General features: G+C 48.9%; 1 long non-coding RNA gene across 2 annotated transcripts in view; it reads left to right on the top strand.

Annotated features, from left to right (window-relative positions):
* LOC124103067 (uncharacterized) overlaps positions 1-26,756 on the top strand; it is a 93,056-nt gene that overhangs the window by 42,900 nt on the left and 23,400 nt on the right. The window contains exons 2-3 of one of the 2 annotated variants that reach the window (XR_009228238.1): positions 25,179-25,467; positions 26,202-26,294. This is a non-coding gene — a long non-coding RNA (uncharacterized LOC124103067). The remainder of the gene's footprint in view (positions 1-25,178; positions 25,468-26,201; positions 26,295-26,756) is intronic. The other variant, XR_009228239.1, reaches the window with a different exon arrangement.

The following is a 26,756-nucleotide window of genomic DNA, read 5'->3' as shown; positions in this document are numbered from 1 at the left end:
AATAACAGGATTTGTGCTTTTAACTCCCCCGGCGTAGCTTTGAAAATCTAGCCTAAAGCAGCTAATGTTGCCGTTTAAATCATCCTCTCACCATCCACAGGGAAATGCCGAGATTAAAAAATGACAACCCGACCCGTCGAATGACCTATACCTGAGAGAATAAGAGAAACAACCTATTTCCTCTCAGGAACTGGGCCGATCAATATAAATATTTCAAAAGGACTACCGTGAGCTAAAGGCCTCAGAATTGGTGTTCTTCTTCAGAACACCCTAGATATTTCCACAGTGGACTTATCAGGTTTTCCACGGGGGAGGGAGATACTGTGAGTGCTGAATAACTGGAACTGAGCTGGCAGCCCCTGTGTGAGTCTGTGTGTGTGTGAGTCTGTGTGTGTGTGTGAGTCTGTGTGTGTGTGTGTGTGTGTGTGTGTGTAAGGAGGGAAGGAGAAGAAGGCTGTCATTATTGTGTATGTTTCTGGTAAACATTCTTTTTTATCCTGTCGAAACTTGGGCGTATCCCAGAGATTAGGTGCTCTTAATGGTGTTAGCGTAAAAGAAAAATTGCACGTCCTAAAATTTGCACACAGCTCTAGATTGAAGTGGCAGGAGTTTTTCAATGATACCATTAATTGCATTTCATTAATGAAGAAAAAGCTTTTGTGTAGCCACGGTTGTGATGGGCTGGATGTAGCCAGTGTCGGTCCCACTAACAGGCTGGCAGTGCCCTGGGCCTGCAATGCCTTTGAAAATCTAAAACGGAAAAGGAGGCCAACACACTGAGCAATTATTTCGGAACAGATTGCCCGTTAACATTTCATAATATCACCGAAATGCATCGTTTCTGGGACGGAGTCTTGCTTTGGCTACAAACCTCCGAGAGGTGGCAGCACCCCCTGCTCCTTGGCTGGCCGCGGCCCTCCAGCAACTCACCGCAGAGGCCTCCTCATTGCGTCACCTGGAAGCCAGTTTGGAGGGCGGAGGTGGGGGAGGGGAGATGTTCTTCTGCAGAGTTCAGGAAACAGCTGCATGGCTTATTCTAAATGGATTTGAAAAGGTTTTTCTTTTCCTTTTTTTTTTTCCCCTTGAAATCCACTGGCCTCTGTGATATCTTTCTATGAAAACCACATGGGCACGGTTAGGCGTTCCCTGGTTCACACCCTGAGGGAGGAAGGAAGAGTTCTAGTTGTTGGGGATCCCCCGAGACCTCATTTTCAATTCCCCAAACTCGTCTGTTATCAAGACAGGAAGGTGGGATTAAGATGGCATTACTGATGCTTATTTTTTGAGCACACGTGTGTGCAAGGCACTTAACCCAGCACTGAGCCTGGGACGCTGCCCACCTAGGATGGCTTTCTTCTTCCCCAGCTATCTCTCAGCACCCCACCCCCAATCTCATGCTAAAAATATTCTGCAGAGCAAATAGCTGTTGAGACAGCGTCAAACCCTGCACAAATAAGTGACAGTATAAACTGCCAGGCTAAGTGTCAAACGCCGAGATGGGAAGCATCTGGTGTTGGCTCGAGGAGTGTCAGGGCAGGTCTGGACGGGCAGCAGTACCCAGGAACCTGGTCCCCTTCATGTACACTAGGCGGTTTGAAGGGAGAGTGGGCACACACCAAGGTGACCTTGCCGAGGGGGGTTATTGACAGGATGCAGAGACAGGACCCTCCTGGGAAGCTGGACTCTGGGAGGGAGGCCAGGTGGAACAGGGCTCAGCATGGTTTCCGTCCAGCACAGTCAGCTAGGGACTTCCCTCCCACCCGGCCTAGCCATCAGGGGACTGTCTCTGGTCCCCACCGTCAGCCTGCCTTTGACCCTGTGTCTCTTCATGAGCTCACTTCCTCAGCTCACTCTGACTTCGTCACCCTGTAGCTTTCCCTGTGACGTGTGCCTCAGGTCCCGTGAACACCACATGACCATCTTCCCTGTGTTTCCTGGTCAATTTCCAGACAGAGGAGGAGGAGGAAAGGGACCAAGAGAGAGTCTTGACATCCGGTGACATCCCCTGTCTGTCTGAAGAGAAGTTTGGAGGCTGGCCTGGCCTGGGACTGAGAGGGCTGTGAGTGGCCTCCTTACAAGGCTCACCCTGGCCCTGGAGGGCTGTGGATGTGGAGGCGTGCACTGTCACGTAGAGGCACGCACTGTCACGTGGACGGGGAGCAGCTGCCTTCTTCCAGGCCCCAGGTGGCTGGCTGTCGTGGTGACCCTGTGGGCTGCTCAGCTCTAGGGGGACAGGATTCTTACCTTTTCTCTTGTTTACAGGGATTCAGATGCAGCTTGGAGAACACAGTTAACAGTGATAACTTATACCCAGTCCTCAGGGGTTCCGAAACTTAAAGAAAGGCGTACAGAGCCTCCTTTGGACCATGACGTTGTGCGATTTATACAGCACAGGTTATTTGGGATGGGGCTGGATTAGATACCAGTGTCCTTCTTATAATCAAATCTTCCTTAACGGGTCTCAAACTGGCACTTCAAAGCAAACACAGACTCTCAAGTGCCACCCCAAAGCGCCACCTCCAGGTGCCATGACATAGGCTGCAAAGGCTCCTCCTCTGCTGCTCAGGGTTGGCCGCGCCCTGGTTGGGGACATCTGGAGCAGGGGCAAAGGGCACATGGGACAAGAAGCCAGGTGGCTGTTGCAGGTGCCCAGCCCTGGCCCTTGCCTTTCTCTGGTCCTTTCCTGTCACATGAGGACAGGAGGCAGGACAAGGCAGTCCCCACAAGGCAGCTGGCTGGCATCTGGCCCCTTCAGCTGAGCCACCCAGCCCAGGGGGCTTTGCTCCCCACTGGCCTTGACAGCCTGCCCTTCCTCTCCCTCAATTCCACTTGTGGCCAGTCTCAGCCCCATGGCACTGAGGGAGTATACAAGCAAGGGATGAATGATGGTCAGGTTTTCAGAGGTGACCAAGTTCCTCCAGCCTAACTACCAGGATTTCCATATATGTTGGATTGTGTCACTAACTGTGCTGCTTCGGGGTATCACATTTATCATTATCTGGATTTTTTTCATTATCTGGTGACTCCTGACGGTCAGTCTGAGCTCACTAATTTAGATGGTAAGCTCCCAAGCACTCCCTGCACTGTCCAACACAGCGCTGAGAGGGCTACCCAGCAATGAGGGTGAGGATTTGCTTCCTGTGGTTTCAGTTACCTGCAGTCAAACACAGTAAGAAAATCTTAAATGGAAAATTCCAGAAACAAACCATTCCCAAGCTTTAAATTGCGCACCTGTCTGAATGGCGCGATGAAACCCGAGTCATCCCTGTATCTCCTGGCTGGGATGTGAGTCCGCATGCTCCTCACCCTCACCGCTTGGTAGCCCTCTCAGTTATGGGGTCAACCGTTGGGGTTAATCAGTACACTAGGCACCGATTTTTCAAGAACTCAGAGTCCCAGGCTTCTCGTGGGATTCAAAATGTCTAGTTGTCACCTTTCTTCATACTTTCTGCTTTGCCACCTCCTCTCCTTCCACCCGCCTCCTCTCCTTCCACCGGCCTCCTCTCCCATCAGCGTGGGCCCGGTTGTGCTGTGGAAACAGTGACTTGCACATCTTGGTGGGGACTCTGCTTGGCAGGGGGCTCTGGGCCTCAGTTGACCAGACGGTCTGTCCTCGCCATGTGAGCTGGTCACTGGCAGGAGGGCAGCAGGGGTGACAGTGGGTGCACTAACCCTTGGCCATCTCTCCCACCAGGCCTGGCACACAGCTTAGTTGATATTTCAGTAGCCAAGTAGGTCACATGGCCGTTCTTAACCTTGAGGGGACAGAGAAGTACTGCCCTTGGGGGGCCCTGGAAAGAGGAGAACCTGAAATATTGGTGACCCCGGCAGTGCCGGCCAGAGGCTTGGAAGTGGCTGCCTTCCAACTCCGTGTTTAGTGAGGCACAGGAATAAATAAAGATTCTTTATGCACCGGGGCCCACAGGAATGAAAAACAAAATAAACCTGTGATAAGGATGATTTATGTCATTAAAAATGGTTTTTCTATATTAGATAAATGTCAGGGTTTTCCCCTCCAAATCAGTGATCAGAAGCAATCAGCTGCAGTCTCTCCTAAATGCCATCTATCTAAGCGGGGTTCACATTAGTCACCGGAGTCCACACTCATGGGCCTGCTCAGGTTTCTGATGCTTCCGTACCTCACAAAGGCCCGTCCGGCAGCTCAAAGAGTCCTTCTCCCCAGAGCAGAGTCACCTGAGCCTCCTGAGCTGTGGGGTCTGCTCTTTATTCCCACTCTCGTGACCGGTTAGATTCTGTCGGTCATAATGCAAGACCCCAGATTCTTCCCAAAGCAGACAGGGCGTCATCTTGCTCACTAAGTGGTCTTACGTTCTGCACTCACTCAATAATTCCCCTCCCCCTAAAATATGCCATTATAATGACAAGAACAAGAAGTTTATTTCCAAAGGTAAAGAGCTTGGTAGCCAACTCTTTTTATCCAAGTCAATGCGCCACGACCATGACCTGCCACATAAGAGCCAACTTCGGTCTGATTGAAGAGGACTCTCTGCATGAGAATCTGAAGATTGGTTCAGGTTCCAGCACTATCCTGCTTTAGCTGTGTTACCTTGGAGAAAAACACTTGGCCTCTCTGAACCTTCATTGGTGAATCTGGGATAATTATACTTACGTTCCAAGATGAAGTTTCCTATCCATAAAATGTAGTTATAATCCCTACCTCTCAGGGTTATGGGGATGTAAATTATTTTGACAAAGATAACTTCTGGGCAAAATATATTTGTGTAAGTATGTATATCCCAAGCTGGGAACTTCTTCCCTCCTTTTTTGCTTGCTAATTAAGAGTCATAAATAAAATGCTGATGAGCTGCAGTCTGCCGTCTGTGCTGTAGCTGGAGGGCTGTTTTGACTTTGCCATACAAATGGCTAACCAGCCGCTCCCACCATGCCCCGCTCGAGCGTTCAGCACTAAGAAATCCAGCTACTGCCAACAGCATCTTATAAACTTGTCACTATTTACTTATTTGGTGACAGTGTTTTTGTTCAGTGATCATCCCTGAGATGTCACCCGTCAGGGCCTGTTTCCCTCAAAATGCCATTTAACTATAATTCTTTCTCATACCACGTGAAATCGGTGGACAGCTCAGGTGAGACTTGGGCCTCAGAGTTTGTCCCCATGGCATGCAAGCATCTTTACCGGGCAGTAGCTGGACCTTCTGAGGGCTTCACTCAACAGATCTGCACCGCAAAGCTGCTTCAATAAGCCGCTAGCCAAGACCTCCAGGTAACTGAGTGGTTGCGTGCCACGCAGCAGATGTCTCCGACCAGCTCGGGAAAGCCGATGGTCGCATTTTCAGGAATTTCAGGAGGAGGTTAGTGTCATGTTGATGGACTGGCATTGACCACAGTGGGAGTGTTTACACCAGGAGCCTGGCAGACGCTACAAATCAGCCTTTGCTCCCAGAGGGCTGCTTGCTGGACAGTCACTAGCTCACCACCATACGGATGACCAAGACTCGGTGCTCCTGGGTCAAGCCCAGATGTGTCTGGGATGGCAGGAGAGGCATCCCACGTCAGAAGTGTAAACACGACCCTGGTACTGGACGGGGGTGGGGTGGGGGGGAGAAGGGAACTCACTCCTGTTTGGTCTTCTTATGAGCCCTGGTCTATGTCAGCCTGGAAGTGTCCAGCAAAATTAGGGGGGTGGGTCAGCCAAAGGTATGTTCTCGTGACAGATAGAGACTCTCCCAGGAGCTTGATTCAAAGCTGGACACAGGTGACCTATGTATAGCACGGTGGGTGTCATCCAGGTACAATCCAGGCCCGGCCAAGACTCGTAAGAGTGCGTGGGAGATTTTAGGTCAAAACTGTAAAGGCTTCAGGAAACTGTGGTCATGATGGTGCTGTTTGGACCTGGTGTCTAGCTCATTCCAGGACTCAGCAGCAGTTTGGGGACAGCAGGGGGTGCGCTGACCACCTGGAGTGCAGTGGTGTGGGCTCACTGTGAGCCCCCTCCAAGAGAACTCCGCAGAGGGCTGATGCGCGTGAGCGGAGGGGGGGGGGAGGCCCGTGGAACTCGCTCACGTGGTCCAGTGCAGGCCGTGGGCGGGTGGGCGAGATGGTTCCACGTGCATTTTCTCAACTTATCCTCACAACAAAAGGCACTTTGTAGATGAAGAAACCAAGGATCAGAGGCCTGAATATCTTGTTGGGGGTCACAGAAAGTAAGTGGCAGAGCTTGATGGTGAACCCTTAGTGGCCTCCTTGGATCGGTGTCTCCACACACTTGTCCACAGTGTCTGGAGGAGGAAGTGGCTCCCTTCTCCCCCAAAGCCACTCCTCTGATCCCACCTGATGCCCCACCTTCCCAGCACCTGCTAGGCGTCTTTGGGAAGCCCCCCTCATCCGTGGGCACCTTTCTACCCCTGTCCACGAGGGAGTGCCCACGGGGCGTCCTGCTGGTCCTCTCTTCTTAGCCTCTCTGCTGCACCAAGCACAGCTCAGTTCTCCTTTATTCTAGGAAATCGCTGCTTCCCGGATTCCAGGACTTGCTTTCCCCCGCCCCCTGCCCCCTCCTTGGTCACTCCTCTGGCCACTCTGGCCCTGCTCCCGGCTCTCAAGCCTTGATAAAGGCATCGCTCCACGGGTCTGGAGTTGGCTCTCATTGCCATTGTCAGTCTCTGGTCCTGAGGTTCCCAGAGGCCTCGGCTCTCCTCGCAGACAACCCCAGAGCAATGGTCTGCGGCCTGCCTGAGAAATGAGGAGAAGTGAGTGCTGGTCCCAGGGCTGAGGGCAGCCTCTGGCCTGTGGTGGGCGTTGTCAACATAAGCTACTCAGGAGGAGAGTGCTGTGAGCCCAGGCTGGGCCTGCTTGTGTTGAATTATTTGAAGGTCATGCCCTTCAGACTCGGAGCTTCTCACAGGACTGTGATTTCCCCCATTTTTGATTCTCTGGCCCAGCATAATGCGTAGTAGCTGTTCCGTAAATATTTACTGAGTGAGTTAGTCCAAGTTTGATGATCAGGGGGTGCAAAACTGTGGCCGTCCTTATGAGGAATTAGACTTTATTCTGGGTGCTGGGGGCTTGGAGCCACCCAAGGGTGTTCTCATTTGAGTAGCTCAGTGGGAGCTCCAGGTGACTCCTCTGGCTCAGGCAGCATCCAGAACCTCCAGCTCTAATCAGGGGCCCGATTCTGTTGATTTTGCTTCAAAATATGTCTGCTTGGCTTTTATCTGTGTCATTGTTTCCATGCTCCTGCTGCCTCCCAAGGTCGGCCCTAATTACGTCCTGTTTGGATGTCAGCATGGACCATCCCCCACTCCAATTGCCATTTGTCCCTTTTCTGTACCACAGGCTTTGGCTCCTCTACTGATGGCTGTTTGATAAAAGAAAGAACAAAGCTGAACTGGCTCCGGGAAAGCCTGGATAAAGAGGGCTAACGTGATTCTCCATTATCTGCCTTTAATCCCACAGGGGCTTTAATCTGTTGGCTGCTTTGGGTTTTACCCTTGAGCGACTTGAGAGGGTGTAATCTTTCCTGCTCCTTCTAACAAAGATCAGCGTCCAGATCAGCCCCACAGCAAAGCTGAGTTGTAGGAGACCACTGGGAAGTTGGTGCTCTTTGCTGAAGAGAGACGAGGGCACAGAAGAGCCACCCTGTGGGACAGGGAGAACTGGAGACAGGACAAGAAAGGGGAAAGGGAAGGAAGGCCTCTGAGAAAACACTCATAGATGGAGGGCAGAAAGGGGAAAAAGAGGGAGAGAACGGAGCCTAACACTTATCGTAGATGATTTTATGAGTAAATGGTTTTTTTTCTGAAAATGTTTTCTTATAACTTTGTGAGTCCAGAATTTATCCTAATAAAATAGTGAGCTTCTGGACTTCAGGGAGCCTCTTGGAAGACTGTTAAGCTTAAGGAATTTAGGTCAGTACCGTTCAAAATGTGAGTGCCTTCTGCAGAGAGAAGAAATCCTAGTAAGTGGTCAGAAACCTGAGAGCCTGCACTCCTAGGCCCTGCTGGAGGTGGGGGGTACTGGCTGGAGAGCGTCCATGTGGGCATTTCTTCCCATTTCTGTGACTCAGCCACTCCATGTTGGCAGCTCAGAATCAGTCATAATGGGAGGTATTTTTAACAGAGAAATTGACAAGTGATGTAAATCGGTCTCCTCCCACCCAAGAACTGGGTACTAAGCCTTTACCAGCATGTTGCTCTGTGGCTTAGCCATCCAAGCATCTGGTGAGGGAATACCATTGGGTCGGATGTCCTTGGACCTTCCTGCAAGCTTCTCGTGTTGGAGCTGCCCACCAGACATGCACAGCAGGGCCGGGTATCTGTTGGCAAGGGGAAGGGGTGATGGGTCCTTCACCCTGGGGAATTTGAAATGCACTTAGAGCCCCTCCAAGGTGTTCTGGATCCATGCATTCCAACAGAGCTCTTTGTGCTAACCAAGGGGAACAGCCTACTGTTTCAGAAACCTGTTCCTCGGGTTCCACGTCCTTCATGACAGTCAGGGTCAAGGCAGCACAGGACAGCTATGTGAAAAAGCTGAAGATGTGGGTATTAGTTTGCTGCGGCCGCTGTGACAAAACACAAACCGAGCAGCCTCAACAGCCGGAGTTCTGTATTGGGCTGGAAGTTCACGATCAAAGTGCTGGCAGGTTGGGTTTCTCCTGAGGTCTCTGCCCTTGGCTTACAGATAGCTGCCTTCCTGCCGAATCCTTGTCGTGTCTTCTCTGAGGGCAAGTGCTCCGGTGCTTCTTTCTCTGCTTCTAAGGAAAAGGGTCCTATCTTTATAACCTTATCTAAACACACTGTCTTCAAATAGAGTGACACTGCAGGTCAGGGCTTCGATGTACAAATCCGGGAGGGTGCAACCCAGCGCACATCTGTGTGGACTGCATTTTAACTGGCTGGGCTCCTGTCCATTCCAACCAAACACAGCTGCCCACAGCAGGCTGTGAAGCAGGAGGCCTGCTCCAGCTCTGCGGCCTCCTGTTCCTTGTCCATGCGGCCTGACAGAGGATGGACCTCCCTTTTCCTGCACTTCTCTGTCTGTGGGGACTCCCCTTCCTGTCTGGTTTTGGAGTTAGGTGAAATCATGCAGGGGAGCTGGTGCCTGAAAGGGGCCGAGTAAATGGACATCTTAATCTGTGGTGTTGCTTTTTTGCTGTGAATTTCCAATGCAGTATTCAAAGCAGCCCAGGAGAAGAGAGCTGAAGTAGGGAGTCTTCTGTCTTATCTCTTAGGTCCCTAGCCTGCAGCCTCCTTTTCCAGCGTCTTAGGCAGGCCACAGCCAAGGATTTTCAGTGTGCACATTCACTCTGAGCTTGCTAAGGCCTACTCTGAGCTTGGTGACATGGATTTTTGAAGATCAATAATGTCAAAGAACCCAAAGGCATACTTGTAAATGAGTGCCCCAGTGACCCGGATTGCTACGGGTACGATGCACCAGAAAGACACATAAGAGCTGAGAGTTTATGCACTAGGAAGAGAACCAGCCCCTTGGATGGGGCGAATTTCCCATCGTGGAAATATACTATGTAGATACTTCTCTGTGCATGTTTATATCATCTACTTCTGAAAGTTCCGTTTGGGTGAATTTATTTGACTTTTACCCACTAGAGGAAATTTGTTTAAACAAAATTGTTAAGAAAAATCTTGGGAAGAGTCAGGGGAGGGGGAGACAGGGAGAAGCTGTGCCATGAGTACAAGGTAGAGGGGAGGAAGAGGCGCTGGTGTCTACTGCACATTGGGGTGTCTATAGTTAACAATAACACCACACATTCCAAGCAAGACCAGAGGCTTTTAACAGCCTCACCCCCAAAGAAAAGGTAATGTAGGTGGTGACAGGTTTGCTAATTATCCTGATTTGATCATTACATAATCTCTGCATGTATTCAATCATCACACTGTACCCTGGAAATATATCTATTATGAATGAATGAATCAATCAATCAATCAAAACCAACTTGTGGACTTTAAAAACAAAACAGGCACTTTTATACCTATAGAAACTGATTTTTTTTAAAAAAAAATCTGGTCTATTAATTTTAGGACAAAGAAGCTTTTAGTTAAAAGCACAAAGATAAATTTCTGAGGGGAAATAAGTTGTATTATACTTGGTTCAATTTTTTTCAGATAACTAAAATTTGAGTGACCCCCTCCCCCCCAAAAGAGGCAAGGGCTTCTGTGGCATCAGACCTTGCCGATGAGCTCTGCTCTTTCTGCCTGGTGCCACTCACCACGCCAGGGAGTCTCACTTCTCTTGGATGCCCTTCCGGTTTCCAGCAATCTCCGGCTAACAAGGGCTGCTCCTCCCTCAGTTCCTACCAGAGCTCCCTCTCTCTGACCTAATGTCCCCAAGTCCTCCTTGTCCTGAGAGAAGTCTCCTGCGTCTGAATCTCCTCCAGCTTTGCCATGCCGTTTCTGGCATCTGGAGTGTGAGCTGCCTGGACTAGGCCTTGCCTACCTAGCTAAGCTGCAGGTACGAGTGGAAGGGACCACATCCCATCCACAAAGTCAAGCGTAGAGTAGGAAGTCAGTAAGTATCACAGGGGTGACCTGCTTTCTCCTGATAACAGGTAGAGAACTACCTGGCGCTCATATGAGGGTATCGCTCATAGCACGAGTGTGTGAATGTTTGTGTGTAAAAACCTAGCACATCACAGTAAGTCCGGAGGCCGTTACCATGGATGGATATCAGGCATTGTTCTAGTGAGTTCTGATGATTTTTAAATCTGGTTCTGGTAGAAAAGGGACGTAGGTCCAAGTTCTGGTTTACTCGGTTTCTGACCTTGGGTATCACTTCACTCTCTGTGATGGTTAATTTGAGGTGTCAACTTGACTGGGCTAAAGAGCACCCAGATGGCTGGAGAAGCATGATTTCTGGGAACATCCCTGGGGTGTTTCCAGAAGAGACCCGCATTGGAGTCAGTGCACTGAGTAAGAAAGATAAGTCCTCCCCCGGTGTGGGTGGGCATTATCCAATCAGTCGAGGACCCAGAGAGAACAAAAAGGCAGATGGCAGGGGAACTGCTCCTCCCGGAGCTTCTCCTTCCTGGACACCCTGGCTTCAGGTTCTCCTGCCTTTGGGACTGGCTCCAACCACCCCCTGGTCCTCAGGTCCTTGCACTGGGACTGGGGGGTTCTCTGGTTCTGAGCCCTGCCCCTGGCTTTCCTGGTTCCCCAGCTTGCTGACGGCAGATCACGGGGCTCCTCAGCCTCCATCAGCACACAGCCAGACCCCCTGGTAAATCCCTCATCTGTTCAGTTCTGTTTTATTCATTGGTTCTCTGGAGAGCCCTGATACACTCTCTGAAGCTGATTCTTCTCTGTTAAGTGGGAGTAATAGCAACACCTTCTCTGATACACCGGTGGCAAAGGAAAAATAGTACCAATAAAAATCAGATTTTTTATCATTAATATAAAAAAGAAGACCACCATGGATATCAGTGCCTACTTGTCTGAGCCAAGTGCAACCTGCATAAAGAGAAAGACTTGCACCCTACTGTCCCTGATGAAAAATACCAAGAAGCGCCTAGAAGGAACAACTCACCATCTACAGAGAGTTGACTTCTAAACCACCTTTGCTCTATGTGGTCATCACCTCCCCAGATCCTACTTCCCTTTGTAAAGTATAAGTCATTTGAAAATTTACACCAGGCATGTTTAATGCCTGCAAAACACTACATTTTCAGTTTTGTTCCTTGAAGCTGGCCAGGTATACAGGAAGTGCCAGGGCACTAAGTGGAGATCAGTCAGCAAACTTACCTGAAATGAATAATACTGTCAAACCTTAGCCTGTTTTCAGAGAAAAATATCAATTCTAGTGGAAGAAAAGCAAAAATCCCTCCTAGTCCTCTTACAAGGGCTGGAGCGCAAGCCCCAGAGAGTTTCTGTGGGGAGTGCAGGAGGGGGAGAGAGAGAAAGAGAGCGCACTCTGTGTTTCATAGAGCAGAGGCCTCCAAAAGGTGCAAAGTGGCTTGTCAGCTCTTCTGCATGTTCTAGCAAATTAGACATACATCCCAAAAGGTATGCTGCAATATTAAAGTCCATTTATATACGCTCTGAAGTCTCCCTTGTGCACGCGGCGGGCACGCGAAGGCGGGATGGATCTGCAGGTTGACTCCTTTGTGAATTACGTGGAGCTGACACAGCTGAAACCCACCCAGATGACGATGGAGCACTCGTGCTGGGTGAGGGGAGGAGGCCCCAGTGCCTAGGTGACATTAATCCCCTTGGAGCAGATCGGTGCAGGATTATTTAGGCTGCTTCCCAAGGAATCCTCTAAGACAGCACCTAATGAAAACGTCAGAGGTGTCGAGTTACTGGCTGCTGCCCTGCTGTTTGGAAGTGCCAGGTAGTTCTCTACCTGTTATCTGCAAACAGAGTCTTATGGGCAGGGCCGAAGCGGCCTGAGGACAGCATCAGCAGGTGCCTGTGCTGAGAAGGCCCTGGGTGAGCAAGGACTGAGGTTGGTTGCCAGCGTCCAGGGATGTGAACAGGTGAACTTGGAAGAGGACACTGCCTGGTGTCCGGGCTGGGCAGTGTGGCAACCCCTGTCACCTGGGCTGTGGATTGGAAAGTTGTCCCGGGAAGTTGTCTCAGCTCTTCTTACTGCAATCGAGACGCGTCACTGCACAACAAAACACGGACTGGGCCATTCTGTGATCTTCCCAGAGGTCCACGCTCAGCGTGGCGTTCTCTGGCCTTGGCTCCCCGTGGAGGTCTGGGCTCTGCGTCTGGAGCGATACCCATTTTGACCGTTTCTTGGACTCTCTGGGCTTCGCCTCCTCCCTTGCATCAGATGACTTGGGCCAGATCATCTTTCTGAGCCTCGGTTTCTTGGATCTGCCAAGCGTCCTTGGCATTCCGTCAGGCTTCTCTTTGCTGCTCTCCGTGCTGTGCTCTGCCCAGTCCAGGGCCCCCACATCTCACCTGGACCCCTCCAGTCTCCCCCTGCCCTTCTCCTCCCTGTGGACCTCTCTCCAGGGCACAGGGGTAGTAACAGCTAACACCATGTAACAGCTGCCTTTTCTGTGCCAGGCTCCGGGTTGCTCGTTTCATAGGCTCCTTCTAATGTTTGCAGTAACACTGGAAATGGTATTATTACTTCCATTGTACATCTTGGAAGGCCCCCGAAGGTACATAATGTGCCCAAGGTCACGGCAGATAAGGAGGTGACAGGCTAGTCATAACCCAAGACAGACAGCTCTCTCTCTCAACCTTCAAGGCCACTTTGCTTTCCCTGCTCCTCCCACACACCCTACTCTTGAGCCCCAAACCAAGACAGACAAAACCCCTATTTTTAATCGCACTCATGCTTTCTTTCCTAAGCGCTTTTTTATGCGCTATTTCTCCTGCCAGGAGCAAGACTGTCACTCTTTCCTCTGAATAAGTAAGTGTTGCCCAAGAAAACATCGAATGGGATTGGGCTAGAGATCCATTTATTTTCTGGTTCACAAAGGGTGTATTGGATCTTTATTAAACAGCCTAAAATGTCCTTTCAATAATGTTTTCCTTTAATATCTTTTTAAAAGACATTTAAAGTGAATCAGAAAGCAATTAAATGATTAATTGCCGCAGCTGGATTCTGCTGCCCTCGGCCTCCGTGGACGCTGTCTGACTGATGAACCTCCGTTTCCGAGCTGTCTGGTGCAGGACGCGCTGACGGAAACCGCTCTGCCCGTCACATGACTGATCCTTGCTGTCGTGAGCCATCATTTTCTAACTGCAAGCTTTCATTTTCAAAGCCCTGGCAGGATTTCAGGAGCTGTAAACCCTCCTGTGAGTAAGGGAGCAGTAAGAACTGGCAGTTTTTCAATCTCAAGTCTCTTTGACTTTAAACCCACATTTAAGTGGGATTTTTTTTCTTAAGTTGGACCTTCTTTTTTTTTTTTTTTGCTGAATAGCTTTTTTTTTTTTTTTTGAGATATAAAATAGGAGGGTGGAGGTAAAGAAGACTGAGACAGACAGACACAGGTTGGTCCACTTAGGACCCGGGATGGGGAGGACAAATCAAATCAGCCCCAATGTTAATTCCACTGTCAGAGTAGGAGGTGAGAAAGTGGGTGAGTGTCTAGGGATCTTGGTTCCCCCAGGACGACCATGGGATGAGGTCTAAGCACTGACATGCCCCCGAAGGCTAGGAAGATACTGGTGGAAATAACCAGCAAAGACAGTTGGGACAGGTGTGGCTCTTGAGGGCTTGGGAAGGTTGTGGGGACCTTTTCTTCTACACTAAATATGATGGAGCAGTGTGTGGGGGATTTCAGGGAAGGATTATCTTTGGGAAAATGTCTTTTGTCATTGTAATCCTTAAGTGATTGACTACAATTTAATGCAGACTTAAATTAGTGAATAAGCCGGACCATGTGATTTACATTAGTGTTTATAGGTAATCTGAAAATAAAAATGAGCATCTCATACAAAGGACCTTCTCAAAGACTTGTTCCTACCTGATGGTTCTATTTTGGAGTTTATATATCAAATGTTTCATTACCCTCTTTTCATTGTATTTTTTTATATGGAGATTTATATTTCTATAAGGAAAAAACTTACTAGCATATGGAGCTCATTTAGAAGACAGTCGTGGAGATTCAGAAACAATGGCTTAGGTTTGAGGAGCACTCATGATTTCCCTGGTGCCGTTCTAAGTAATTCACATAATATTGGCTCATTGGACCCTCTCACAACTGTGGGGTTGTTATTTTATGGATGAGGAAACGGAGGCACAAGAAGGTGAAATGATTATCTCTGGGCACATAGCTAGGAAGTGGTGGAGCATGGTCTTAACCCGGGTAACCTGAATTTTAAATAAAAAAGCAGAATCAGGAAGAAGCTTACTCTTTTCAGGAATCTTAAACGTAACATCACTACCAATGAACTTTAAGTGTGGAATTTGAGGAAATAGAAGAGGAATTGTTCAGAGAGATGGTGAAGGAGTGAAAAGGAAGAGGGATCCTGGCGAGGCAGCCTCGGTGGGGCTGAGGTAGGGCTCCAGGAGGGCAGAGGGCAAGATCCACTGTTCTGTGCTGGGGCTGACGGTGATGGGCGGTAGGTCAGTCACGTGAGATCGACAACCCTGACAGCCCCCCGGGCTCCCCTCCATCTGATGGACGCCACCCTTCTAGATTTGCAGTCTGCTTTCTTCACGAGCCCAGTGGTGTCCTTTCTGTTCAGACCTCTTCTCACCTCAGAGCACTGAGGACAGCGCCCACCCTCCTCTCCCTGAGCCCCTGGGGCCAGCCAGGTGGGGGCATCAGATTCGTTCAGATTCTAGAAAGATCAATTGGTACATATTGCACTTACGATGTTTCTCGTGGAGTCTGGGTCAGCACCACATAATTCACGTTTCTACCACAAAGTGCACACGTTGCTGCCCCGACTGAGGTCAACTGAGACCATGCAGAGCTTCATGTCAAAAAGGTCCGGTTTTGCAACCAAAGGAGTTTTTGTGCCAAATATATGAGAAACTTTAGATTGCAGGGCTTCTTGGATTCTGGCCTAGAGGACTAGAGATTGTGACTGTGAGCACCAGTTCCTCCCCTCAACCCACAGGCATGAGGAGGAAGTCACTCTTCCTAAACTTTCTCACTGGCTAGCAAGAGTGGCTGGGACTGAGCCCAAAGAATCAGAGTTCCAATCTCATTCCACATTTTGGTCGGGCAAATAGACAGGCACCAGAGTCAGCATCTGCAGTCTACACCCCCTGTAGGGTTGGGGCGCAAAAGGTAATAAAGACAATACAAACTCAGGCAAGAAAGATTTGGCTTTGTTTTGCTGTTGGAAAGACCTACTTACACTCCCAGAAAGGCCTTTCCCCTGCTCCCTGGGGACCCGCTTAGTTTAGCTTGGAGGATCACAGATTAAAGTGCAATATGGCAAGTATTGTTAAGAACAACCTGTAAAAATGCATTATCTCAAGATTTAGCAGCTAATTTTCTATTGCTTTTACTTCTTACATCATCCCCCCGCCCCCACCCCAGTGTATAACCTTCTTCAAATTTTATGTCCTGCTCTCAAATTCCTTCTGGGTTTAATGACTAATCTCTTTGTGTTTACCCTGATGAAGCCTGTAGAAAGAAAATCGTAAATTAATGGCATATGTTTGTAGCTATAAACAGGGGACAGATTCAGAAATATACAAACATGCCTAGTAACCTATTTCCTAGAATTGCAATGCTCAACTTCCAATTAACCTCAGATTTACAAGACTAATCAGACGCTCCAGTCCGTTCCCACTGTGTATCATCTTTCACTTGACCTAAATCTGTAGCAAACCTCAGGAAGTACACTCCTTTGTGGAGCCAGTCACACCACTGGATGAACCCAGCACGGGGCTGTCACGTCTGCAAACATAGTTAGCAGTTTGCGAGGGGACTGTCTGTGTGCTTCAGGTTCAAGAAGGACTTTGCTGACCACAGGATGTCTTCCATGTTCCTAGGAGGCTGGGCTGAGTCACTTACCTTTGTCCCCAGGTTTCTCTTGGAAGTTAATATTGGCAGACATTTATCTACCACCCGCTGGGTCAGCAGCATTCCACTAAGCCCTCCCCTCCATCTTAACAAAGGGGGAGGAACCATTACGATCACTCTCAGGCACAGAGAAGTGAGGTAAGTTGCCCAGTGAGCCTCAGCTGGTGAATGGGTGAGTGGGACTCTGACCAGGTGGTCTTTCTCCGGGCTCCGTCCACATACCCATCAAGTCACACGGCTTCCTGGGATCTTGCAAGGCCTATGGTAAAACCTGACTCAGAGACGTGGAGCCTGCCCCTTGGGCTTTAGTAGAATGTGCTGTCACTCAGTGGTCTTCAACCGCAGGGCTCTGCAGAATCCCTGCGGGTCATGGGAAGGAGAGGTGAAGGGAGCGTGGACCTCACACCCTTGTCAGGCAGAGCGAGTCAGAGTCCTGTGCGTTATCGGCGGGCACTCACTAGGGTGTCATCTGAGACTGCAGCTCTGAACAGCCAAGTCAGTTGCTCACACAGCGGCCCCAGCAGCTGCAAAGAGAAATGGGGTGCAGAAAGCCGACCCGCAGAGGTCACGGTGTGAGGCCAACATGCATTCTGGCGATTCCTTTGCAGGGTGAACGAGAGGTTGAGTGTGGGTGAGGCCGTGGGGTGGTGAGGCCAGATCAGGAGCCGCTGAAGCAGAAGGAGGAGAACACTGCCCAATCCTAGGGGCCAGGGGGAGGTTAGAGGCGGGGCGACGGCAAATCAGGCGGGTGATGAAAGATGCGGTGGGTGGGCCGAGTCGGGAGCTTGCCTGTGCAGTTGTTGCTGAATACAGGGCAGAGGGAAGGTGAAGGGCCTCTAAGGGAGGTGAGAGAGCCAGCTGGGAGCTTTCTGTGCAAGACGGTGGACCACAGAGGACCCAGGAGGAGAGACTCTGAGGTTTAGTGAACAGGTGCAGAAGAACGGGAAGCTAGATTTAATTTTTTTTCTTTTTGGTACTAGGAATGGAACCCAGAGGCTCACACATGCTAGAAAAGTACAGTACACTGAGCTACATCCCTGGCTGGACGGACTTTCCTTCCTTCCTTCCTTCCTTCCTTCCTTCCTTCCTTCCTTCCTTCTCTCTCTAAGTAGCCCAGGCTGACCTTGAACTTGCCATCCTCCTGCCTCAGCCTCCTGAGTTGCTGCTGTGCACCACCACACTCAACTTGGTATTTCATTTTACAAATAAAGATTATGCATTTGGTAGAGCAGAGGACACCAAAGGATCACCCTGACTGTATCAAGCACCTCACCATGCTCTTGATGAAGTGGATTCGAAACCGGTCGGGTGAACTTTATCCAGAGGTGCAGCCTCATGTGTCACTGTTAGCCCAAAGGCAGGTGTGGCCCTCCCTCAGTGACCTTTGTTTTATGAAGCACATATCTTGACAAGTCTCTGATAGTCTATGTTATCAAAAACGCTACTCCCTCATCTTCCCTCTCTGTGTGTCCATTTCTTCATGGTGTCATTGGTTGCTAATGTGGGGTTCCTGGATGAGCCTATGGAGTCCATTGGCTCCTCTGGATAATTATCTACTTACATTTCTGTCTCCCTCGCTAGACTACGAGCAACCTCAGGGGTGAAGCAAGCTGGAACTGGAAAAAGAAACCTGTAGGTATCAATTCATGGTTGAGCTGTGGTCCACTCTTTCCATCAACACCTGCTATCTCAACAGGCACACAGGCAAGAGGGACGCAGTCATTAGAAAATGGCAAGACAGTCCTACTCATTATTGGACTGTGCTGTGATGGAGGAAGCACACAGGGGGACACCCCTGGACAACGGGGTTTATGTTCCTGGAGGGGCAATGTCAGATGCTCTGGCAGGATACAGGGAGTCGGGTTCAGAAGAGGCAAGAGAAGGGCGAGTCAGACACAGATGAGAAACTGCACGGCAGACATGCCAAACGCATGTTACCTGGGATACTGACGCCAAAGGGGACCCGGAAGGGCTGAGGTAGATAGGGCTGGGTGGTGACCGGCCTTTTAAACCAAACCATGAATTCGGATTTTATCCCCAGGGCCACTGGAGCCATTGGAAGATGGAGAGTAGGGAGTGGCCTGACTGAATTCGTACTTGGAAGGATTACGAGAAGGGGGAAGGTCACGGATCAGGAAAGTTCTAGAAGGCTTCTGCAATAATCAGGGTTAAAACCATGTTGTCCTTAACTGCCCAGGCTGCACCACAGTCACTGTTACTCTAATTACTCTGCCTACTGCTACTGTCACCACTACCACCACCACGGGGACAGAGAGGGGGCAGAGGGACTGTCAAGGCCATCAGCAAGAATGAGGCCACGGAGCATGCGGAAGGAAGAGAGAAGTGGCCAGAGGACAAGGAGGTGTGAGAAGCTGAAGATGAGAAAGGGCAAATGAGAGGTCGGAAAACCAGGAGACGGGGATCTCCTAGAAACCAGGGCAGGGCGGGGAGAACTGTCATGGTGGGGGCCTGGAGTGTCCCCCAAAGGCTCATGTACTTGAAGGCTTGGTCCCCAGTGCAGCAGTGTCCAGAGGGGGCTTTTAAGGAATGATTAGATCGTGAGGGCTCAAACCTCGTGAGTGGATCGATCCATGTATTTGATGGGTTCATAGTTTGAATGGATGGGGCCTCGTTGGAGGAGCAGGTCACTGGAGGTGTGCCTGGAAAGGTCTGTCTCAGCTCCAACAGCCCCCTTCTCTCTCGCCCTCTGCTTCCCTCTGTGGTTAGAGGGTAGATGGGCGGAGGCCTGGTCCTGAGACCCACTTCCACCTGTGAGAGTCTGAGAAACACTTTGACTCTTGTCCAGTGGCTGTGTCAGCGATGGTTCGTCCTGTTCAAGACGACACCCAAGAGCTTTCGCCACAGAGACAAGTGGCCTGTTTAAATCTGTCCTCAAATAATAAAACACGAGCAAAGATACAACTTGCAAAAATATGGCTCCCTGATCAAACATGGGCTGAGTCACAGCGGATGGCTCCAGACACCCATCCTCTCAGGCTGGTGGCGCTGGGGAAGCGAAGTCGGCCTCTGTGTCTCCTCCTGTGTGTGTTTGCAGTTGCTTCCTCCTCGGCTCCTCTGCCAGAGCCCAGCGGGCCCGGTGGTGCGGTTTGGTGGCATGTGGGATGACCACACTCATCTCACGTCCGTGGGGGAGTTCAGAACAGCTTGCCCGGCCCCAGCGGTACTTGCCAGGTCGTGACGGGGAGGCAGAGCCCCGACGCCGCGGCCTCTTCCTGACTTGAAGTCGAGGCACTGGGGAGTCAGGTCTTGGTGTCAGAAACTCTCAGTGGACTCCAGCAGCTTCAACAGCGGCCAGCAGCGGAGAACACTGGGTGACCGCCTTCTGAAAACACTGCGGCAGAACAATTTTCAATCATGAATAAGAAGAGGAGGGGGAAATGGCTTCTGCTGGCATTTAGTCTTTGTCAGACACATAAGAATCTGTACCTTTTCGCCCCCCTCCCCATCTTCTGGCAGCTATTTAAAATATTTTACAGGGGGAAGTTCCTAGAAGGAGCTGTTTCTAAACGGTATCCGTAAAATGCTGATGTCTCTTACTGTAAAGTTCAGGGGCTCCCCTGACACTCACAGAGACCTGCGTATAATCTCCTCACTTCTGGTCATCGGTGCCAAGGAAGCCGTCCCAGCATCAGAAGCTTTCTCCAGGTTCTCCGGAGGGTCGTTGGCGGTGGAGAGTGAGCACACTGGAGCCTCCAGGTCATTCTCGTCTGCATTTCTTATCTTCAGTTAATCTGGGGACTGACCAACAATCAAGTTGGGACTAAAGATGGGACTGCTCGAGCAACCAGCCGAGATGAGCCACCTGCCAGCCCTGCAAGTGAGCCACCCTCCCTCCGCACAGGTCCTCAGGCCCAGAGGCGTCCCTTGGAGCCCTGCCCAGATCAAAGATTTCTGAGTAAGATAAACAACTGTGTTTTAAAAAATATTAGTTGACAAATGACAACTACGATGCTCATTATAATGTGATATTCCGACATGTGCATAGCTTATGCAGTGATTAAATCAAGCAGATCAACATAGCCATCATTCTTAACGATTTTTTGTGGGTCACTATTTAAAAACCTCCTTTTGCAATTTTCAAGTATGCAATGTGTTGTTACCAGCTGTTGTCACTATCTGCACAGCAGGTCTCAGGATGTGTTCCTCCTGATTGAAATCGTACCCTTTGACCAATATCACCCCACCTGGCCTCTGTTAATTGCCGGTCTACTCTCTAATGCTAGGAGTTCAACTTTTTTTTTGGATTCCACGAGTAAATGAAATGCAGGATCAGTTTTTCCATGCCTGATTTATTTCACTTGGCCTAATGTGCCTTCCACGTTCATCCAGATTATTTCAAATGACAGAATGTCATTGAGGCTGAATCCTATTCCATCACGGATAGGATCATATCCTCTATGTCCACTCCTCTGCTGATGGATGCTCAGGTTGGTGGCTTGTCTTGGCTCTCGTGAAGGACGGTGCCATGAACGTGGAAGTGCACATACAGCTTCGACAGACAGATTTTAATTTCTCTGGATCATGCCCAGAACTGGGATTGCTGAGGAGCATGCTAGTTCTATGCTTAGCTTTATGAGGAACCTCCACACTGTTTATGATTGTTGTTTTTTAACATCGTGAAGTGTTGGGGTTTGCTACGCAGCAATCAGAGCACTTGACGGCCAGAGTACCAAGCTCCTGGCTTTCTTCAGGCTTCATGGTCACTTTTTGGTGATGTCCTTTGATGATGAATTTTCATTATGCAAAAAAATCAGCATACACAGACTCCATGTGTCCAATACCCCGCTCGAGTCTTGGTCTTCTCAGAGCCAATTTTATTTCCTCTAAGTCCCTACTTGTTTCCCTCCATCCATCCATGTTACGATTATTATTTTGCAGTACTGGGATCAAACCCAAGGCCTTATGCATGCTGGACAAGCTCTTACCACTGAGCTACATCTCCAGTCCCAAGCCAACCATATTCTTTTTAAGCAAATTCCTCAGCCCTTTCTTTTCTTTATTATTGTCCCTTGGTGATCTCAACTGGACTCAAAACTACATGCTGCTCACATGCTGAAGACTCCTAAAGTTATCGCATGTAATAGCATGGTGGCCCAAAGCATGACTTCTGGTGTCTTCATGACCAGACTCAAATTGTGACTTCCACAGACTACCTTTGTGGCCTCAGGCAAGTTACTTAACCTCTGTGTGCCTCAGTTTCCCACTCTGGGAAATAAAAGACAATACTTCCTACTAGCTTGTGGTGTCATTCTGAGGATTAAGTGAGTTACACTTGTAGAATGCCTGGAATGGAGACTGCACTTGTGCAGCCTCCGGGTGATGATCGTCTCTCCAGCCCGAACCCCAGGCTCATCCGACCACCTGCTCACTTGCCATTCTCACTTAGAGGTCAGAGAGACACCTCAGCTCATTATTCTAAAACCAAGCTCCTGGTCTACCCAGGCCCTCCCTCAGTCTCCGATCTCAGTTAAGGGCATCTCCGTCTTTCCATTTCTTAGCTCAAAGTGCCACGATGTGATGTCACCCTTGACTTCTCTCTTGCTCAGGTATCTCACATCAAATCCTATTGGCTCTTTCAAGATGTAGCTAGAGACACCGCCATTATGACTTCAGAGAAACCCCCATCAGCCTCGCCTGTGATGTGATGAGAACCTCCTGACTGGTCTGCCTTCTTCCACCTCCCTCCAGCCTCTCCCTCAGTCCACTCCCAAAACAGCAGAGGGTGCCTTTACAGACTTAAGTCCAATCATGTCACCACTCTGACACTCCATGTCACTCTCCACTGGCTTCTCATGTGATTCAAAGTGAACATCCAAAGTCCCTACAACCCTCTCGGGTTCCATCCTGACCCGTTCTCCCTCCTTTTTGCCAGCCTTGCGGACCTTTCTGCTCCTGGAACATGCCAAGAGTCTCCCACCGTACATCTTTACAATCCAGCCATCCCTCTTCTTGGGATTCTCTTGTCCAGATCTTCATGGCTGCTCACTTGATGAGCATTCTGCTGGATGGAGAGGCTGGAGTCCCTCTGTTTGCTTTTCTCCTTGGTGTTAATCACCTAACACGATTCCTAACACACCCATTTATTTTGTGTATCACTCATCTTTGGTCTCCATCTATAAAGTGTACACACCATGAGGCATTTTGTCTGTTTTGTTCACTGCTAAATCCCTAGGACAGCACCTGATACAAAGTAGATGGGTAGACAGATAAATCTGTTTTTGGAAAGATCCCTGAGGAAGCAATATGGAGGATAATCAGAGAATGAAACTCTTTTGACCCAGCTTGATCTATACCCAAAGGACTTAAAAACAACATACTACAGGGACACAGCCACATCAACGTTTATAGCAGCTCAATTCACAACAGCTAAACTGTGGAGCCAACCTAGATGCCCTTCAATGGATGAATGATTTAAAAAATGTGGTATATATACACAATGGATTATTACTCAGCAATAAAAGAGAATAAAATCATGGCATTTGCAGGTAAATGGATGGAGTTGGAGAAGATAATGCTAAGTGAAGTTAGCCAATACCAAAAAACCAAATGCTTAATGTTTTCTCTGATATAAAGAGTCTGACTCATAGTGGAGTAGGGATGGGGAGCATGGGAGGAATAGAGGAACTTCAGGTAGGGCAGAGGGGTGGAAGGGGAAGGGAGAGGGCAGGGGGTTAGCAAGGATGGTGGAATGTGATGGACATCATTATCCAAAGTACATGTATGAAGACAGGAATTGGTGTCAACATGCTTTATATACAGAGATATGAAAAATTGTGCTTTACATGTGTAATAAGTGTTGTAATGCATTCCAATGTCATGTATTTAAAAAATAGAATCAATTAAAAAAAAGGAAAAGAAAATATCTGTGTAAGAACACTTGCAAAAAACATGATGAGCTCTTGAGCTGGAGAGAGGCATGAAGGCAGAGGAGTGACTGTTCCTCGGCAGAACCACAGAGTTGATGGCCGTCTGAGTACAGAGGCCGGGAAGGGGACAGGGGTCAGTGAGGACATGCAGGTCTCTGGCTGGAGTGAATGCAGGGGTGCCACATGGAATAAGTTTTAAGAAAAGTATAAGTTAGATGTGTCCAATGTGAAGGCGTCATGTTGGAAAGACATATAAGAAAACATAGGCCTGGGGTTAGAAATGAGCCTTTATAATTATGCACTTAATCGCATGGTTGTGATTTGTTTGGTTTTTATTTTATTTCTTTTTGGTGCTGGGATTGAGCCCAGGGGCGCTTCACCAATGAGCCACATCCCAGACCTTTTTATTTGTTATTCTGAGTCAGGGTTTCACTAAGTTGCTGAGGCTGGCCTCCATCTTCTGCTTCAGCCTTCTGCGTTGCCTGGATCCAGGTACGTGTTCCTGTGCCTAGCTTAATTGCACATTTTTAAAAATTATATTTCAATTATTATATGAATAGTCTTATCCATTTAGGTTGAGCTCTCATTTTTTTGTTTTTGTTTCCTCTACTCACAATGGTGAGATAATAGCAGGACCTTGACAGATAGTTGTGATTGACAGATGGGCTGAAGCATATTAAAAAACAAAACAACTTAGCCACCTATTCCCTTTCCAATCTCTGCTATAATTAGGGCTATGATGCATGGCTACATGATCCCCCAATACATTTTCCCCTTCTTTCAGAGCAATGGAATTATAGCTGGGTATATGATGACTCAGCTAGAAACTGTCACTTTCCAGGTACCTTGCAGTTGATGAGGGCATGTCCCTGAGGTCAGGCCAAGGGATGATAGTGGCAGCCACGGGTGCCATTTCTAGAGCTTGGCCTTAAAACGACAGGACTGTGTCCCATTCCCTGTGGTCTCTGACCCTAAGTGAAACAAGGCTCTTTTGTGACCCAGCTTTGACCAGGCAGCTTAAGTAGAAAGACCGAGGGATGGTAAGAGAAGAGGATGGAAGGAACCTGGCTGGGCCTTAGGTGGCCTGGGCGAGCAGGGTGACATGCTGACTGTCATCTGGGAGAGGATTGTCCGTCTTCTTTAAACATCTGCATTTTGGAGATGCCTTATTACGAAGCTGAGCCTTCATTCTGACAGATGGTTTGGGTGACTTAATTGATGTCCTTGTTTCTTAGTGACCCCAGTCAATCAAGGATCAAGAATTTTTAAAATATTAATGGAATATTTTTCAAAAGTCTGCCCTTGGTGTTGGTGAATACTTGTTTTCTAAATGTGAAAGGAATCATAGAATTATTAAAGGGAACAGACTCAGACATGTAGGCATTTAAGACAGTTTAGTACTTTCGTGATAGGTCAGCGATTTGGCACAATAGACTGATAGTTTTCTTTTTGTGGTGCTGAGGGTCACACCCAGGGTCTCATGCATAATAGGCAAGTGCTCTAACCATTGGGCTACACTCCCAGCCTTAAATTGATCTTCTAAAATTTCTCCCATAATATTCAGTTCTTTTTTTTATTAAATGGTTTTGATTCAATCTTTTTAGCACACTATTTTTTAGCCTATTCCAGGTGATTTTACTATCTTAACTATTTGGAGGTGCCAATCTTCCCAGTTTTTGTGTCCTTATTTCTCTTTCTCTCAAGGTAGGTCATTTTTCTGCATGTGCTTTGTGAGCTCATTTGGCAGAAGAACTGAGACTTCAATAAAACTAGAACAACAACAACAAGAAAATTAAAGGAAAAAATAATGGCTGAGGTCTTTTTGTTTCTCATTTTGTTCTCTGATTTATTCCCAGCATCTCAAACAGGACACGGCACACAGCAACCCCTCAGAACACAGGCAAGAGTGAGTGAGTGAGTGAACGCAGGGTGTCTGGGCTCAGCCTGTCCTGGGCAATCCAGCTCTGGAGCCAAATGTGTGTCCTCACCCACACCAACAAGAGGCCTCCCAAGCTCACATCCGTGGATCACCTCCGGGCCTGTCAACCGTGACTTCGTCATACGCCTTGATCGTCCCTCTCTCTCACACCAAGCAGCTCATGAAAACATCCCTTTCACCACACAGACTCCTTGAAGAGAGGCCTGGTAAATATGATTTTCTGTGCTCTAGATTGTGGAATTTGAGCTTCCTGCATGTTACAGTGCCTGCTCAAAGCTGGAGTCCCGGGTCCCATCCAGCAGACCTGTCGCCTGTCCACCTCTGAGCGGAAGGGGCCATCTTCTTTCCATATCATCCTCCGGGCACACAACTCCAGGGAGAGGATGAATTGGCAGTCAGTAGGTTTAGTGCCTTCTGTAGGACAGTGAATGCAGAATCAAACAACTTCCTGTGGGATGAGCAGGGGCTTTCCGAAATCATGACATAAAAGACTGGCCCTAAAGACATCCTGCAACCCAAGAGCAGCCTACGATGTAGCCCCCTGCTGTGTGCTGAGGGTGTCTTAGCTCTCTCACTCCCACCCACGGTCTGCAAATCCAACTTTTCATAGGCTTTTGCCTCCAGTGATCCAAAGCACCAGGAATGGTATTTAAACCAACCTGAAGAACACGCTTCATAAAGCATTTTCTACCATAACTAGCGAGACGGACCTGGGTGTGTGTCTGGCTCTGCCCCTTACCAGCTTTAATCCCTAGGCAAGTGGCTGGACCTCTTGGAGGCTCAGTTTTCTCATAGTAAACTAAAGATCACAAAACTCATTTTATGGGGATGGCTATAAAAATTAAATCACATAATGGTTGGGGAATGCTTAGCACCGTCCCTTGCACAAGAGGCAGTTAATTTGAGTCACCTTTGCTTCTCTCCCCATTCCTCCACACAGGGACAGACACCGTGGAGAACTTCTTTGTAAACCCGTGAACCTCACTTCTCAAGTTCCACAGACTCGTTCCTGAAAGTGACCTGTACACTGCAGGTTTTAGAAATCAAATTCTATTTTAAATGTACAAAGGAGTTTTTGACAGAGTCCTTCTCCCCTGAAAGTCATTTGGGTCTGGCACGCTGTTCCGCCTGGCGGGGGCCAGGGGGCTGAACTATAATGACATGCAGATGTACCATTGTTCTATGGAAGTCGAGTCTGGCTCCAGACGGAGTTCAGGAAAAGAGAGTGATGATCCCTGTTGAGGGGGCTGGGAATTCTGGCCCCTGAGCTAGTGCTGAGGGGGAGGGGGACGAGGAAGCTACAAGACCATCGATCCTTGCATTTCCAGTTCATTAAGCACCTGCTACGTGACGTGACGGGGGTTGGGGGGTGCGGGGGGGGGGGTGGTGGTTACGGTGGTGGTGGATGCTCTACCAACATTTAACTTACCTCTGGCTTGGTGATCAACTGGATAGTGTCCCGTGAAAGCTAAAGCTCTAGAGTACAGCAGTCACT

This window comes from Marmota monax, unplaced genomic scaffold (assembly GCF_021218885.2).
Source record: "Marmota monax isolate L192 unplaced genomic scaffold, Marmota_monax_Labrador192_F-V1.1 WCK01_AAM20220418_F8-fsc00039, whole genome shotgun sequence".
Taxonomy (NCBI): Eukaryota; Metazoa; Chordata; class Mammalia; order Rodentia; family Sciuridae; genus Marmota; species Marmota monax.
Note: the sequence above shows the minus strand (reverse complement) of the source record. Positions and strands in the feature narration are given on the sequence as shown.